Below are 20085 nucleotides of genomic sequence, written 5' to 3'. Positions count from 1 at the left end.
TACGAGTCTCATTGATAACTCCACTCGGAGTGGGTTGAGTATTCGGAAATGTCCAAAACGAGGCTTGACTTTGTTGAGGGCAGGACTGGATACTTGGCTGATCTCTCCGAGAACCTACCCCAAAAATTCGAACCTCATGGATAAAATGAGTTGTTCTAAAATCCGAAGAGACAAAAAGTCTCGGAGGCTACGAACGACCCCATGAGACCTTCTAGAACACTCCCAAAAAAAGGGTAGGCTCCCTAGAGCCGTTACGTCGAACCTATGAACCTAGGACTTTTGTGTTTATGTGCTTATTATGTGTTTGCAACATATATACTTCGAATATCTATGCATTGCCATTTTGCAGGTACTCCTAAGTGGTCCCTAGCCTGTAGGGACACAAATTCCTAAAGACCATGTCTTTCCCACGAAGGACATCACCATCTACGCATCCCCTAGCCTGTGGGGATTTTATTTTTATATCCTTGTATTTCTTACAACTACGCGTCCTTCCCACGAAGGATATTCCCATTAACGCACGTCAATTGGCCTCTCGATGGCCATGCGATTCGGTGATTGTCGTGAACGGTCACCCCGTGCTTACTCCTACGTACTCCCTAGCCTATAGGGATTTTATTTCACACTCGTGCGTTTTCACAATGACGCGTCCTTCCCCGAAGGACAACTTCATTAGCATGCGTTCGATTGGCCTCTCGATGGCTATGAAATCTAGTGACTGTCCTGAACGGTCACTCCATGCTTATTCCCGCGCACCCCCTAACTTGTAGGGTTTGGATCTCCATTTACACATCACATCCCTAGCCTGTAGGGATTTCTCTTCGTCCATATCGTCCTTAGATAGGTTGTGTTCCGCATAGAGAACCTTCCCACGAGGGACAAATTCATCGGTACACGTCAATTGGCTCCTCGATGGCCATGAGATTGAGTGACTGTCTTGAACAGTCACTAGCCTTTATCTTCTGCATACTCTCGAATCCAAGGGATTTCCCTTAGCGTGTCATAACATTTATCCTGCAAAGATTCCAAGAGGGTCTAATGTCGCCTCTAAGGCTATCCCTAGGATTACATGTCACTCGTCTGCATTGCATACACGGAGTTACAATATAAGGAGTCTCTCGCGTACGCGTACATTTGCATTTTCATGCATTCATGCATTTACATTTGCATCTTCGCCCGCATCCACACTTACCATGCTAGCCGGTTTCCCGAAACTTCAAAAAAAAATCAAAGGATCGTAGACTATGGAGCAAGGAGAATAAAAGATCTTAGTCTTGCTAAAGAAAAAAAGATGCCTTTCGCCATGCTAGCCACATGTCCATGCCTTGTCATAACAGAATTATAAATACAATAAAGGTTGTCATCGAGCAAGGATTAGTTCAACAAAGAGTTCCCTCATAGACACACTCAAGATGTATCTAATCATAAGGGGTTCATCTACGAACATAACAAACTTACACGGACGCTCTACGATAACCTGGGGGCAAGGATTAGTCCAACTGGGGCAAAATCCTGAACAAAGATGCATGACTACTATGAAGGGAAGGCAACCTGTGTTAACTCCACGCCAAGGGAGAAAGGGTCATAGATTTTCTTCATTAATTTACAAACGCTGAAGGTTGCAAATGGTGTGATACTATCCTGAGAAAAAGCAAAAGAGGTTCAGTCTAAGGAAACTCATGAAGTTCCGAAACGACGAAAACCCATGCTAACAGTTTATTCCTGACAGGTTTGACGTGCCCAAAGAGAATTCGAGGTTATCCTCCACTTCTACAAGTCTAAAGAACTAAGGAGTGAAACAAGGTCAATGGATCAACAAAGGAGATTGTCCCTAGGATTAATAGATGTTTATCATGTCAAAATTGTAAACCCTACGATCACAAAATGCTATTTGATGTAAAACGTTGTACCTTTCGAATAATAATTCAATAAAATAATCATGCATGTTTTGAAATCAATTCATTCGCTCACTACTACGATTTTCCACTCGCACGCTTCTACTCTGTTATCAATTTCAAATCTAAGGGTATTAACAAACTTGAGGGAGAATGACGAATACAAATAACTAAGTCTCGCTAAACATATGCTTTCAAGGTAAAACCGAACCGAGGATGTACAAGCATTGTTTCCATTCCCAAACAGTGGAAATATAAGGATGTTAATCCCTCGTTACCCCCTCGAGCCAGGAGTTGGAGTTTTGTTTCTACTTTTTCAAATAAACCTTGATTTTAACCAGGGGCAGGGTAGATGTCGATTAATTCAATGATGTATTTTGGTTGTCAAGAGAATCGGTCAATCCCAGCAAGGATTCAAGCAAAGGTTCAAGCATATCTCCTTCCTCGCGTTCATCCAAGATTGAGGAAGCAATGGAGATAACATTCACAAACATCTTCTTCCTCAATACATCATTCAGGATCGAGGAAGTATCAAAGTCGAAGCTTGCAAATCAAAATCGACATGGCAGTCACAACATTCAATATCCAAGGATCAAGTACTTCAAAAGGAGCATTCGAAAGAAAAAGGAGAAAAACGCCCGCTAAGTCAAAATGGAAAATTCCATGAAAACAAAAGAACGACTTAGGCAAAAATTAGGGCATCCCGATGGATCAAACTCAAGGAGTTGGTTCATGCAAAAATAGGGGATAAATAAAACAAGGGCAAAATACAAAGTACAATCTTGTGACTGCTAAATCATCGAAGCTTCTCGTCTATGCTTGGATCTTTACAACTTTTTTTCCATCAATGCTTGAATCTCTACTAAGGCTTTTGCTCAACATTGGAACTGAAACAATTTTCTTGTAAACAAAGCACATTCATTGGATTAGGCGAATTTTTAGGATCTGGAGAACATCAAGGAGAAAGGGGTGGGTTAAATAAATTTTGAGCCTTATATCCATTGTTTCTTAAAACATGAACCAGGCCAAGTTACAACATTTAAAAGTCCTAATTGAGGCAAGGTTAACCATGAAAGCATGTTAAGCGGGATTTGTTATACTGACTCCTATGTTTGTTAAAACTATCTCTAACCAATGTGCTTCTTCAAGCATTCTTTCCAAAACCATCCAGTCCTAATTCATAACGGACTTCGATTTCAAAACTTGCATACGCATTCCATTGGAGCTACTTCTCAAAAGGTACAACACCATCTACGAGTATACACTTAGCATCGAGGAAATCTCGAAATGGTTTAATCAAAGGTGAGCATTTCTAATAAAGACCCTGGAGTCGGGGGAACCACATCTAGGGGGTTCTCCTAAACAGGGGCAAAAAAATTTCAAAGAGCACAGGGACATACAATCGAACATCCTATTAACTAGGGGCAATCTTCCTAAGGTTCAATCGACTTGGGGCACATCTCAAAGCAATCTCAAACAGGGGCATGTCAGACATGGGAAGAATTCAAATTCAAAGGATAGAACACTATGGATAACCTTCCATGACCTGGAGATCAGGGGCGCACCCTTCAATCTAAACATCGAAGCATATGACAAGGCTATTCCCTGGGGCACTTCCTTCATAAGCATCTTTCTCCATGAAAATACTGGGGCAATGGATATCAAATCCGCAAGACACACAACAAAAGGAAAAAAGGCGTTCTCGCACTTTACAACATCGAACAAATCTTTCTCCTAACTACGATCTTCCGAGCTCAAACAAAACAGGTATTGGGAAATCGCGCTAGCATCACACCCCATCCTAGCAAACAGACCTGCAACTCCAGCGAACTATATACGCTTTGGTTATTAATAACCTACCGTTGGAGCATCACACAAATACATACAAATCACGCATTACATACATTGGTTGATACATTACACCGTAACTCTTTATGTGGTCTTCTTCAAGACAAACATTCACATCCATTCAAAAGACCTTTTTCGGGTAATCTTACAGAAGACATTACTTCGTTCCACTCATTACGTCAACCAAACATACGCATAAGCATACATAAACATTACAAAGTCAGCATAAGCATAGTCAGGGTATAAGTGCAAGCATGGAGTAAACAAGCTCAATGGGTTTAAGGAGATAAAATCTCGGGATTGCATCATCATTAGCATACATACATACGCATTAGCATACGCATATCATCTAGTGCATTTACACATCACAAAAAGCCCAATTTCTATTGGCAGTCCAAACCATCATTAAACCCAGTTCCCGTCTGGTAATCAGTTCCCGTCTCACTATTACATCAAAATTCAAATCATACTACAAAAGCCTAGTTTCCAACCCTCGTGTTGTGATTGGTGTATTTTCTCCGACCCTCGAGTCGTGAGTCTCCGAACAGGTGAATCTTTTCCATGCAGGTAAGTTTGCTAGAACTATAGCAGGCGATCACTCTTATGCAGGTACGCTTGTCAGAACTATGGCAGGTAATTCCTTTGGTGCAAGTGAATTGTCCGAACTAGGACAGATGATCCTATTGGTGCAGGTGAACTTGCTAGAACTATAGCAAGCAATCCTATTGGGGTCCACAAACTGCGAGTAGCTTACCAGAACTATGGTAAGTGAGAGATACAAACTGCGAGTAGCTTACCAGAACTATGGTAAGTGAGAGATACAAACTGCGAGTAGCTTACTAGCACTATGGTAAGTGAGAGATATAAACTGCGAGTAGCTTACCAGCACTATGGTAAGTGAGAGACACAAACCGCGAGTAGCTTACCAGCACTATGGTAAGTGAGAGATACAAACCGCGAGTAGCTTACCAGCACTATGGTAAGTGAGAGATATAAACTGCGAGTAGCTTACCAGCACTATGGTAAGTGAGAGACACAAACCGCGAGTAGCTTACCAGCACTATGGTAAGTGAGAGACACAAACCGCGAGTAGCTTACCAGCACTATGGTAAGTGAGAGATATAAACTGCGAGTAGCTTACCAGCACTATGGTAAGTGAGAGACACAAACCGCGAGTAGCTTACCAGCACTATGGTAAGTGAGAGATACAAACCGCGAGTAGCTTACCAGCACTATGGTAAGTGAGAGATATAAACTGCGAGTAGCTTACCAGCACTATGGTAAGTGAGAGACACAAACTGCGAGTAGCTTACCAGCACTATGGTAAGTGAGAGACACAAACCGCGAGTAGCTTACCAGCACTATGGTAAGTGAGAGATACAAACCGCGAGTAGCTTACCAGCACTATGGTAAGTGAGAGATATAAACTGCGAGTAGCTTACCAGCACTATGGTAAGTGAGAGATACAAACCGCGAGTAGCTTATCAGCACTATGGTAAGTGAGAGATACAAACTGCGACGTAGCTTGCCAGAACTATGGTAAGTGAGAGATACAAACTGCGAGTAGCTTACCAGCACTATGGTAAGTGAGAAATTCACAAAATACGAGTAGCTTACCAACACTATGGTAAGTGAGAAATCCACAAACTGCGAGTAGCTTACCAGCACTATGGTAAGTGAGAAATTCACAAACTGCGAGTAGCTTACCAGCACTATGGTAAGTGAGGGGTTCACAAACTGCGGAAGCTTGCTGACCATAGCAAGCCAATTACACAACCAACAGAAGGTCCTCTCTATTCCTTTTCAGGAACCTTTCCAGGAAGTCTTCTTCAAGACGTATTCTATCCTTTCTAGGAGCTTTTCCAGGCATACAAGATTTTTAAACCGTTCTTCAATTGGGTTTATCACGTTAGTCCCTCGGCAGTGATATCTTCCAAAACATCATCAACAAACAATCAAAGGTGCTATCTTTCTTTTCAGAATTACTAACATACTTCGATTAACGTAACTAACAATCATGCATCATTTCAACTAACTAACCTCATTCATACATAATGCATATACATGCATCACTCTCATTTATTTTGAGAGGCTCATCGCATCATACATTGCATTGCATAAATTTCAGGTTGCCTTTTTAGGCCGTGCTACAAAAAAAAAACACAGTGGTCCCTTTCCAAAGCGTTTGCTCCGCACTCTGAAAAACGGTATTCACCTCGGATGGCATCTGTAAGCCCATCTCCTACGGAACTTCTTCCCATGCAAATTTCAGGGCATTTCAGTGTTCAATCATCTTCTACCTTTCGGTCACGATAGGCAGACGTGCCTATCCGACTCTTTAGGTTTAAGAAGATTGAACAGGGGCAGCTGTCATACCCCAAAATTTGCCCAATCAAATCTACATCTTTTAATTCATCAAGGATCAAAATTAAGAGTCATGGGGTTTGACATTCCTATTGTCAAACCCGCTCTCTCATAAAATATCCTGAGACAAAATGGGGTGCAATTAACAGGTGCTTTGGGATCCAAACCTCGGGGCCCAAATATTACATGGGTTTTATCCTTTTTTGGAGATTATAGTTCTTTTACTAACATTTGTTTTTTATTAATTTTATTATTACTAATTATTAGTATTAATATTATTAATTTTACTAATTAATTGTTGTTAATATTAGAATTGTTATTAGGGATTATTAGTGTATTATTAGGATTAGTATTAATGTAAATATTATTATAATTAGGATTTTTATAGTTTTTTATAATTGAATTAATTGGGCAATAGGCCCATTAGGTGTAGAAAAACCTAATTTGACTAATATAAAAAAGGGATTGATTTTGACAATTGGGGGAGGCCGATCCCAATCACTAACTTTCTTCTCCTAATTTTCATAAACGACCTTTTATCGATCCCAGAGAAAACTTTCTCGGTTACGATAAACAATTTTCATTCACCCTCTCACACACAGGTTCACATTATTGTACATATTTTCTCTCTTAGTCAAACCTTCTTTTTCGCTTCCATGTGTAAAGTTCCTCTAACAATACTACCATAACCAAACATCATCCACTCACTTCAATTACAAGAACCTGTAAATGCAAACTACACCAAGCAAAAGTTCTAAACTTTCATAGATTATAATCAAATACAATCAAAGACTTCGTTATTTCATTCAACAGTGACCAAATCAAAAGCTGAAACGTTTCCACAAACATTTGGCGTGCGTAGTTTATGTAAAGAAAACGAAACGAAACAACACGCGGCCTATGGATTTGCGACATCCTCCGCGAATCCATCTCCCTCCGTCTCCGGCCATGCTGACGATGCGATGCCAGCTTCCGGCGACATCGACCTCCGACACCGATCCGCGCCGCAAACAACGCAAATCCTCTTTGCGCTCCGACAACGACTCGATGACTTTTCACGCACACGTCCGCCGTCAACGGCCAACACGCCAGATCCGAAACCGCAACACTTCGACTACCACGATTCAGCCTCCACGCAAGCCGTTAAAGCGCCGTACCACCTTGGATATGAGTTTCGCTGCCGCCAAAATCGTCTTTCAGATGTTTCGGTACCGGTATGTTTGGTTATATTCATGGTTGTGTCTTTATGAGTTTTTTTCTTCTTTTTAACAGATAAATGGGAGAAGAGGAGCTATAATCTGAAAAGGACGGTGACGTTTTTTTGTCCCGTACGTGTTGTTCTGTTTTGCATTTAATCTACTGTGCTCCAATTCCCCACATCATGTTTTAAAAGGTGAGTTTGTTTACATTAATATGTTAGTAAATGGTTTCTTGCTGTACATCAATAGATATGAGTTGCCTCCTTTAGGGGTTAGGATGGTTATTTGGCTTATTATTAAAATTATTATCACTGTTAATAACAATTAGGAATATTGTCCTTTAGTTAGTTTTTAATCAATTTAAGTTTTTAGTTTTAATCATCAACTCTAACATATTATGTCTAAGTTATTAATTCTAATTTAGTTTATAATAAACACCTACTAATTCCATTTAAGAATTAAATAATCAATTAATTTAATTAATTAAATCCAAAAAATCATTTTGCAAATGTGAATGGTGTAGGCGTCCCATTTTAATTTAGCATACAAAAGAGATATTATTTTTTTCTTCTAATTAGCTTTAAGAGTAGTTTTATTGAATTTTTATTAGGACCTAACGGTTAATTCAACTTAGACTAATTAGATTAATTAGGATGTATATTAGTTTAAGTTAAGGTACAATAATATAAAAACACAAAAACATACCCTTTATATTTTAATTAGGTTAATTATGTTACTTATGAATAATCCTATAAAGGTTGTTATCTAAAAATAAAAGAAAATTTATTTATTTATTTTGTTAATTTTAAATGATTGTATAACTATTTCTTAATTTTCTCTTCGATCCGATTATACCTAATAGTCGTGTTGGTGAGAAATAATTAATTGAATCCAATGATAAAAATATATCTATTTTGCTAAATGGTTTTAACCAAAGCTATTGGTTACGATGATTAGCATTTTCCCTTCATCCAAACTCGTTATTATTCATGATCGAATCTATCGATTATGAGGGGTAACGATAATTAAAATACGCACATTTGCTATTCGCGATAATCAATCTATCGATTATAGTGGTTAGCAATCCTCCCTTTAATCCGTTAGCCATGGTAATCAAATCTATTGATTATTGCCACTGACGGTAACAAATTAAAAACCAGGGTTGTACGCCATTTAAAACACCCAAAACACATCTAAACACTAAACCTCAATACTACGGATTTTCATCCCTTCAAACATTGCAATGTTCACAACTACGATAAGGTAATTCAAAATACCTTCGAACATTCGCATTTCAAAACAATTTCAAAACAACTTCAAACCACATTCAATTCAATTCTAAGGCGTACAATCCTGTCCCCGAACTACGTTGACTCTGATTCTCCATAAGGAGATACGTAGGCACTTGGCAACAAGGCGAGTCCCCTTCCTCAAAATCTCAATTTTCCCCCTATTCACTTCCTTAGCTATAAACCTCAATTTTTGCTATAAACCTTTACCCTAGATTCAAAGCCATAGGAAAGGGTTGAGGGTGCCTAACACCTTCCCTCGACCTGAATATAGTATCTTACCTTGATCTCTATACTGCGTAGGGTTTCCTATTCGCCCTACAGACATCATCAGTTGAATCCCTGACATGTTCCACACATAGTTTACCATCGTCAGTTGAATCCCTAACATGGATCACACATAGTATACCATCATCAGTTGAATCCCTGACATGGATCACACATAGTAAGACATCATCAGTTGAATCCCTGACATGTTCCACACATAGTTAGACATCATCAGTTGAATCCCTGACATGGATCACACATAGTTCGACATTGTCAGTTGAATCCCTGACATGGATCACACATAGTTTACCATCATCAGTTGAATCCCTGACATGTTCCACACATAGTTTACCATCGTCAGTTGAATCCCTGACATGGATCACACATAGTTTACCATCGTCAGTTGAATCCCTGACATGGATCACACATAGTTTACCATCGTCAGTTGAATCCCTGACATGTTCCACACATAGTTTACCATCGTCAGTTGAATCCCTGTCATGTTCCACACATAGTTTACCATCATCAGTTGAATCCCTGACATGTTCCACACATAGTTTACCATCATCAGTTGATTCCCTGACATGGTAGACACATAGTTTACCATCATCAGTTGAATCCCTGACATGGTAGACACATAGTTTACCATCGTCAGTTGAATCCCTGACATGGATCACACATAGTTAGACATCATCAGTTGAATCCCTGACATGGATCACACATAGTTTACCATCGTCAATTGAATCCCTAACATGTTCCTCACATAGTTTACCATCGTCAGTTGAATCCCTGACATGTTCCACACATAGTATACCATTGTCAGTTGAATCCCTAACATGTTCCACACATAGTAAGACATCATCAGTTTAATCCCTGACATGTTCCATACATAGTTCGACATCATCAGTTGAATCCCTGACATGTTCCACACATAGTTTACCATCGTCAGTTGAATCCCTAACATGGATCACACATAGTATACCATAATCAGTTGAATCCCTGACATGGATCACACATAGTAAGACATCATCAGTTGAATCCCTGACATGTTCCACACATAGTTCGACATCATCAGTTGAATCCCTAACATGGTCCACACATTGTTTACCATCATCAGTTGAAAACCTGACATGTTCCACACATAGTTTACCATCATCAGTTGAATCCCTGACATGGTAGACACATAGTTCGACATCATCAGTTGAATCCCTAACATGGATCACACATAGTTAGACATCATCAGTTGAATCCCTGAAATGGATCACACATAGTTTACCATCATCAGTTGAATCCCTGACATGTTCCACACATAGTTTACCATCGTCAGTTGAATCCCTGACATGGATCACACATAGTTTACCATCATCAGTTGAATCCCTGGCATGGATCACACATAGTTTACCATCCTCAGTTGAATCCCTGACATGTTCCACACATACTTCGACATCATCAGTTGAATCCCTGACATTGTCCACACATAGTTTACCATCATCAGTTGAATCCCTGACATGCTCCACACATAGTTTACCATCATCAGTTGAATCCCTGACATGGTAGACACATAGTTCGACATCATCAGTTGAATCCCTGACATGGATCACATATAGTTAGACATCATCAGTTGAATCCCTGACATGGATCACACATAGTTTACCATCGTCAGTTGAATCCCTAACATGTTCCTCACATAGTTTACCATCGTCAGTTGAATCCCTGACATGTTCCACACATAGTATACCATTGTCAGTTGAATCCCTGACATGTTCCACACATAGTAAGACATCATCAGTTGAATCCCTGACATGTTCCACACATAGATCGACATCATCAGTTGAATCCCTGACATGTTCCACACATAGTTTACCATCGTCAGTTGAGTCCCTAACATGGATCACACATAGTATACCATCATCAGTTGAATCCCTGACATGGATCACACATAGTAAGACATCATCAGTTGAATCCCTGACATGTTCCACACATAGTTAGACATCATCAGTTGAATCCCTGGCATGGATCACACATAGTTCAACATTGTCAGTTGAATCCCTGACATGGATCACACATAGTTTACCATCATCAGTTGAATCCCTGACATGTTCCACACATAGTTTACCATCGTCAGTTGAATCCCTAACATGGATCACACATAGTTTACCATCATAAGTTGAATCCCTGACATGGATCACACATAGTTTACCATCGTCAGTTGAATCCCTGACATGTTCCACACATAGTTCGACATCATCAGTTGAATCCCTGACATGGTCCACACATAGTTTACCATCATCAGTTGAATCCCTGACATGTTCCACACATAGTTTACCATCATCAGTTGAATCCCTGACATGGTAGACACATAGTTCGACATCATCAGTTGAATCCCTAACATGGATCACACATAGTTAGACATCATTTGTTGAATCCCTGACATGGATCACACATAGTTTACCATCGTCAGTTGAATCCCTGACATGGATCACACATAGTTTACCATCGTCAATTGAATCCCTGACACGTTCCACACATAGTTTACCATCATCAGTTGAATCCCTGACATGGTAGACACATAGTATACCATCGTCAGTTGAATCCTTGACATGTTCCACACATAGTAAGACATCATCAGTTGAATCCCTGACATGTTCCACACATAGTTCGACATCATCAGTTGAATCCCTGACATGTTCCACACATAGTTTACCATCGTTAGTTGAATCCCTGACATGGATCACACATTGTAAGACATCATCAGTTGAATCCCTGACATGTTCCACACATAGTTAGACATCATCAGTGGAATCCCTGACATGGATCACACATAGTTCGACATCATCAGTGGAATCCCTGACATGGATCACACATAGTTCGACATCATCAGTTGAATCCCTGACATGTTCCTCACATAGTTAGGCACCATCAGTTGAATCCCTGACATGTTCCACACATAGTTAGACATCATCAATTGAATCCCTGACATGTTCCACACATAGTTCGACATCATCAGTTGAATCCCGTACATGTTCCACACATAGTTTACCATCGTCAGTTGAATCCCTGACATGGATCACACATAGTTAGACATCATCAGTTGAATCCCTGACATGGATCACACATAGTTTACCATCGTTAGTTGAATCCCTGACATGTTCCACACATAGTTCGACATCATCAGTTGAATCCCTGACATGGTCCACACATAGTTTACCATCATCAGTTTAATCCCTGACATGGTAGACACATAGTTTACCATCATCAGTTGAATCCCTGACATGTTCCACACATAGTATACCATCGTCAGTTGAATCCCTGACATATTCCACACTTAGTTAGACATCATCAGTTGAATCCCTAACATGGATCACACATAGTTCGACATCATCAGCTAAATCCCTGACATGTTCCACACATAGTAAGACATCATCAGTTGAATCCCTGACATGTTCCACACATAGTTAGACATCATTAGTTGAATCCCTGACATGTTCCACATATAGTTCCACATCATCAGTTGAATCCCTGACATGTTCCACACATAGTTTACCATCGTCAGTTGAATCCCTGACATGGATCACACATATTATACCATCATAAGTTGAATCCCTGACATGGATCACACATAGTAAGACATCATCAGTTGAATCCCTGACATGTTCCACACATAGTTAGACATCATCAGTTGAATCCCTGACTTGGATCACACATAGTTCGACATCATCAGTTGAATCCCTGACATGGATCACACATAATTTACCATCATCAGTTGAATCCTTGACATGGATCACACATAGTTTACCATCATCAGTTGAATCCCTGATATGTTCCACACATAGTTCGACATCATCAGTTGAATCCCTGACATGTTCCACACATAGTTAGACATCATCAGTTGAATCCCTGACATGGATCACACATAGTAAGACATCATCAGTTGAATCCCTGACATGTTCCACACATAGTTAGACATCATCAGTTGAATCCCTGACATGGATCACACATAGTTCGACATTGTCAGTTGAATCCCTGACATGGATCTGACATGGATCACACATAGTTTACCATCATCAGTTGAATCCCTGACATGTTCCACACATAGTTTACCATCGTCAGTTGAATCCCTGACATGGATCACACATAGTTTACCATCGTCAGTTGAATCCCTGACATGGATCACACATAGTTTACCATCGTCAGTTGAATCCCTGACATGTTTCACACATAGTTTACCATCGTCAGTCGAATCCCTGACATGTTCCACACATAGTTTACCATCCTCAGTTGAATCCCTGACATGTTCCACACATAGTTTACCATCATCAGTTGATTCCCTGACATGGTAGACACATAGTTTACCATCATCAGTTGAATCCCTGACATGGTAGACACATAGTTTACCATCGTCAATTGAATCCCTGACATGGATCACACATAGTTAGACATCATCAGTTGAATCCCTGACATGGATCACACATAGTTTACCATCGTCAGTTGAATCCCTGACTTGTTCCACACATAGTTCGACATCATCAGTTGAATCCCTGACATGGTCCACACATAGTTTACCATCATCAGTTGAATCCCTGACATGGTAGACACATAGTTTACCATCATCAGTTGAATCTCTGACATCTTCCACACATAGTATACCATCGTCAGTTGAATCCCTGACATATTCCACACTTAGTTAGACATCATCAGTTGAATCCCTGACATGGATCACACATAGTTCGACATCATCAGTTGAATCCCTGACATGTTCCACACATAATAAGACATCATCAGTTGAATCCCTGACATGTTCCACACATAGTTAGACATCATTAGTTGAATCCCTGACATGTTCCACATATAGTTCGACATCATCAGTTGAATCCCTGACATGTTATACACATAGTTTACCATCGTCAGTTGAATACCTGACATGGATCACACATATTATACCATCATCAGTTGAATCCCTGACATGGATCACACATAGTAAGACATCATCAGATGAATCCCTGACATCTTCCACACATAGTTAGACATCATCAGTTGAATCCCTGAATGGATCACACATAGTTCGACATCATCAGTTGAATCCCTGACATGGATCACACATAATTTACCATCATCAGTTGAATCCCTGACATGTTCCACACATAGTTTACCATCGTCAGTTGAATCCCTCACATGGATCACACATAGTTTACCATCATCAGTTGAATCCCTGATATGTTCCACACATAGTTCGACATCATCAGTTGAATCCCTGACATGTTCCACACTTAGTTTACCATCGTCAGTTGAATCCCTAACATGGATCACACATAGTATACCATCATCAGTTGAATCCCTGACATGGATCACACATAGTAAGACATCATCAGTTGAATCCCTGACATGTTCCACACATAGTTAGACATCATCAGTTGAATCCCTGACATGGATCACACATAGTTCGACATTGTCAGTTGAATCCCTGACATGGATCACACATAGTTTACCATCATCAGTTGAATCCCTGACATGTTCCACACATAGTTTACCATCGTCAGTTGAATCCCTGACATGGATCACACATAGTTTACCATCATAAGTTGAATCCCTGACATGGATCACACTTAGTTTACCATCGTCAGTTGAATCCCTGACATGTTTCACACATAGTTCGACATCATCAGTTGAATCCCTGACACGGTCCACACATAGTTTACCATCATCAGTTGAATCCCTGACATGTTCCACACATAGTTTACCATCATCAGTTGAATCCCTGACATGGTAGACACATAGTTCGACATCATCAGTTGAATCCCTGACATGGATCACACATAGTTAGACATCATCAGTTGAATCCCTGACTTGGATCACACATAGTTTACCATCGTCAGTTGAATCCCGGACATGTTCCACACATAGTTTACCATCGTCAGTTGAATCCCTGACATGGATCACACATAGTTTACCATCGTCAGTTGAATCCCTGACATGTTCCACACATAGTTTACCATCATCAGTTGAATCCCTGACATGGTAGACACATAGTATACCATCGTCAGTTGAATCCTTGACATGTTCCACACATAGTAAGACATCATCAGTTGAATCCCTGACATGTTCCACACATAGTTCGACATCATCAGTTGAATCCCTGACATGTTCCACACATAGTTTACCATCGTTAGTTGAATCCCTGACATGGATCACACATTGTAAGACATCATCAGTTGAATCCCTGACATGTTCCACAAATAGTTAGACATCATCAGTTGAATCCCTGACATGGATCACACATAGTTCGACATCATCAGTTGAATCCCTGACATGTTCCTCACATAGTTAGACATCATCAGTTGAATCCCTGACATGTTCCACACATAGTTAGACATCATCAGTTGAATCCCTGACATGTTCCACACATAGTTCGACATCATCAGTTGAATCCCGTACATGTTCCACACATAGTTTACCATCGTCAGTTGAATCCCTGACATGGATCACACATAGTTAGACATCATCAGTTGAATCCCTGATATGGATCACACATAGTTTACCATCGTCAGTTGAATCCCTGACATGTTCCACACATAGTTCGACATCATCAGTTGAATCCCTGACATGGTCCACACATAGTTTACCATCATCAGTTGAATCCCTGACATGGTAGACACATAGTTTACCATCATCAGTTGAATCCCTGACATGTTCCACACATAGTATACCATCGTCAGTTGAATCCCTGACATGTTCCACACATAGTAAGACATCATCAGTTGAATCCCTGACATGTTCCACACATAGTTCGACATCATCAGTTGAATCCCTGACATGTTCCACACATAGTTTACCATCGTCAGTTGAATCCCTGACATGGATCACACATAGTATACGATCATCAGTTGAATCCCTGACATGGATCACACATAGTAAGACTTCATCAGTTGAATCCCTGACATGTTCCACACATAGTTCGACATCATCAGTTGAATCCCTGACTTGTTCCACACATAGTTTACCATCGTCAATTGAATCCCTGACATGGATCACACATAGTTAGACATCATCAGTTGAATCCCTGACATGGATCACACATAGTTTACCATCGTCGGTTGAATCCCTAACATGTTCCACACATAGTTTGACATCATCAGTTGAATCCCTGACATGGTCCACACATAGTTTACCATCATCAGTTGAATCCCTGACATGTTCCACACATAGTTTACCATCATCAGTTGAATCCCTGGCATGTTCCACACATAGTTTACCATCGTCAGTTGAATCCCTGACATGTCCCACACATAGTTTACCATCATCAGTTGAATCCCTGACATGTTCCACACATAGTTTACCATCATCAGTTGATTCCCTGACATGGTAGACACATAGTTTACCATCATCAGTTGAATCCCTGACATGGTAGACACATAGTTTACCATCATCAGTTGAATCCCTGACATGTTCCACACATAGTATACCATTGTCAGTTGAATCCCTGACATGTTCCACACATAGTAAGACATCATCAGTTGAATCCCTGACATGTTCCACACATAGTTCGACATCATCAGTTGAATCCCTGACATGTTCCACACATAGTTTACCATTGTCAGTTGAATCCCTGACATGGATCACACATAGTATACCATCATCAGTTGAATCCATGACATGGATCACACATAGTAAGACATCATCAGTTGAATCCCTGACATGTTCCACACATAGTTAGACATCATCAGTTGAACCCCTGACATGGATCACACATAGTTCGACATCATCAGTTGAATCCCTGACATGTTCCACACATATATTATTATTATTATTATTATTATTATTTTGGTTATTATTATTATTATTATTATTATTATTATTATTATTATTTTTATTATTATTATTTTTATTATTATGGTTATTATAACTATGTGTTGTTGATATTATTATTTTTATTATTTTCATTATTATTATTATTATTATTATTATTATTATTATTATTATTATTATTATTATTATTATAGTTTTCTTATTATAATTACTATTATTACTATTACTATTATTATTATTATTATAGGTCAAAATAATTTATTTAAACGTCAAAATAATTGTTTTTAATTACAATAACTTATAATTTAAATTAACGTGAGATTTCTAAATTTAGACATAATTTATTTTTTATATTTAAAAAATAAAATTAATGTGAGATTTAATAAGGTAAACATAATGTATTTTTTAAATTAAAAAAAATCAAATTTTATAAAATAACTTTAGCGTCAGATTTTGTAAGTTAAATTTTATTTTATTTTAATTTAAATAAACATTAAGTTTTTAAATAAAAAACAATTTTTTTTAAATTTAAAATAAATTAAAATTAACGTTGAGCTTTTATAAGATTAACATAATTTATTTTTTAAATTAAAAAAATCAAATTTTCCAAAAAAAATATAGCGTTAGATTTAGTTTAACTTTATTTATTTTTTCATTTAAATAAAATTCAAGTTTTTAAATAAAAAATAATATTATTTTTGATTTTAATGTAAATTTTAGTTATGCAGTTTTTCTATTATTAATTTTATTTTAGTAATGTTTATATGTTAATGAGGGGGTGCAGGTTGCAAAATTAAAATATAATAAGGGGGTGGAGGCAGCAAATAGCAATACTAAAGATAATGCATTTGTTAATTTGTTGCATTTATCATTTTGCTTCCCAACGATTTTTCTTTTATTTTTTCAATTTCTTCAGCACTCAATTAATGCATAATCATTGGCTGCAGCATTTGCAGGATTTACAGTACAATTTGCATTGGAAACAGCGAATGTGAGAAACCATCACTAAAGCATTTTTATTGTGTGTGTTTGGTACACCATAGCATCCATGGCCCCAATTCAATCCAATGGTACCCCAATTCAATCCAATGGCAGAAAAGCATTTGAAACAAAAAAAAAATTAAGTCTCTCACCGTGAGAGACCTAAACAGGCCTCTCACCCTAGCCTGAGCCTGAACAACTACCTAAATTTTTTTTAATGATAATGCATATACAAAAGAACAAAACGATAAATCTGTCAAATCTAACCTAATAAATATTTGCCCCAAACACATTTATATTTTTTGAATAACAAACATTCTCATATTGGGATCGATTGAAAATAAATTAAAAACTACACGATTTTAACTTAATTTAATGGTCAAACATAAAATTGGGCCAAGTTCTTCGTTGTTTGGTCAGTCCAGAACATATGGTTTTTCTTTCCAAGAAGTTTGAGGTTTACACGTTTAGTCTCCATTTGCACCTTTTCAAACCCAACATCTACTCTGCACATAGGCGAAAATTGGAGATTATAAGCTGCAACTTACATTTAGCTTGGCTATAACTAACTTTTAATGATAACAAATATGCAATAAATACATGAGGAAATTCTTGACATAGGAAAAAAGGCCATGTAATTTTGATAGATCCAACCCTTTGAAAAATTTTCTTCTCTTATGCAGCACAGATAAATATAGAACTAAGATTTCATCCAAAATTTCCATCATATAATAAGACTACCAGAAGACAACATAGCCTTAGTCAATTTAACATAAGCTTACTAATGTCTTATCGATATAAAAGTTCAACTTATATAGTCAAATATCAAATTGCATAAAGCACACACTACATATATAATCTTTATTATATGTACACATAATCCTCACTTACCTTAATTACATAACCCCAGAGTCGTTTCATAACAAAGTTCTGAGCTGCAACCTGCAGATAAAAATATCATTTGATTTGTGAGTCTAAAATTATCAGGTCACCAAATTCATAGCACCGAAAAAAAGAATCATTTTGGCATTACATTATGATTATGCCACTGGTTATAAGTCACCATATTGCCAAATGAAAAACCTATATGTACATATTAATAAATGGTAATATGAATGAATTTTATTAACCTTCTCGCGCTCTTGACATATCTTTTTTTCTTTTATTATGCTTCAAGTCGATCAAGAATTCATAAAAAATGGCAGCATGAAGTTACCAAAGTAAACAAAATTGTGATGAAAACCTTTTTGAATGAACTTGTGCCAATCATTTTGAGAAGGGAAACTGACTTGAAACGATGAAAGTTGAAACATGACACTGAGATCCTTGATTGCAGATAGAATAAAACAAAAAACATGATCTTATTTAACAGAAGTATCATGAAGCAAAATCATTGGACCAGTAACAGGAGTAAAGGGAACACATGATTGTAACTTAAGGTAATAAGATGAACCATAATTATAATAAGCAAATAGCCCAAGAAAGTTAAAAAAGAATTCACCATTAGAATGAGTTTTGAGATAGAGAGAAACAACATCGAAGATTTGATTAGATTGATCTTTACCTATAACCTACTTAATTTTAGGACTAAATACTTAAACCTTAGAAAAACATAACAAAAACAGTTTCAATTTATAAAAATAAACAAATAGATTTCGAAATAAAAGCCCTAACAACTAAAGAACAACCAAGAACAATAGGTAAATTCGAAAATCAAAAACCGAAAACCTGGACAATTTGAGAATCCATGAAAATGATCATATTTATATAGGTAAAAGCAACCAACCGAATTTGAAATAAATTACCTGGAAAATAGGAGTGACGATTAAATTGTAGTATATGAATTGGGAAAAGAAATAACATTGATGATGAGATGATAAGGGATTGGGAGAAGAGAAATTAAATTGGGAGAAGAGAAATAACATTGATGATGAGATAATTAGGGATTAGGAGAAGAGAAATTAGAAATCAAAGGTTAGAACTTTGAAGCGCCACCGTGTTGTTCGTTTTAATCCCAATTCATAAAAACACGTTTTCTTTTAATTTTTGTTTGGATATCTAATAATCTAATGAACAAAAAAATTTTAATGAAGAAAGTTGAACGGATTTTGTGATTGCTATTCCCAAGTTACTAATTACACTATTAGTTATTCTGCTTAATAATTAACAAAATAAAAAAATAGAATATTTAGAAATTAATAAATTAAATAATAAAAAATATTTATAGAAATATTACTATTAATAGCTGTTTTTAAATTAGTAAGCATGTTAATAAGTTGACAAATGACAAACTTGCCAAAATACTCATCTTGCTTTATTATATTGTATGATTTCTTTTACTATTTTAAAAAATATTAATAATAACATAAGAGACCTAAATTGTTAAAAGAATGAAAGGACAAAATTGGTAGTGATATATTATTGAAACTTAAACAAACC

The 20085-nt window shown here is 37.6% G+C and overlaps 1 long non-coding RNA gene across 1 annotated transcript; it reads right to left on the bottom strand.

The window, feature by feature from the left end:
• Positions 1–17844: 17844 nt before the first annotated feature.
• Positions 17845–19633, bottom strand: LOC131626039 (uncharacterized). The gene is made up of 3 exons (XR_009291020.1): positions 19452–19633; positions 18538–18588; positions 17845–18152 (listed from the first exon to the last, which is right to left on the bottom strand). It is a non-coding gene; the product is annotated as an uncharacterized LOC131626039 (long non-coding RNA).
• Between the last annotated feature and the right edge of the window lie 452 nt (positions 19634–20085).

Source organism: Vicia villosa, unplaced genomic scaffold (assembly GCF_029867415.1).
Source record: "Vicia villosa cultivar HV-30 ecotype Madison, WI unplaced genomic scaffold, Vvil1.0 ctg.000256F_1_1, whole genome shotgun sequence".
Classification (NCBI taxonomy): Eukaryota; Viridiplantae; Streptophyta; class Magnoliopsida; order Fabales; family Fabaceae; genus Vicia; species Vicia villosa.
The sequence above is the reverse complement of the archived record's forward strand: the minus strand, read 5'-3'. Positions and strand labels throughout refer to the sequence as shown.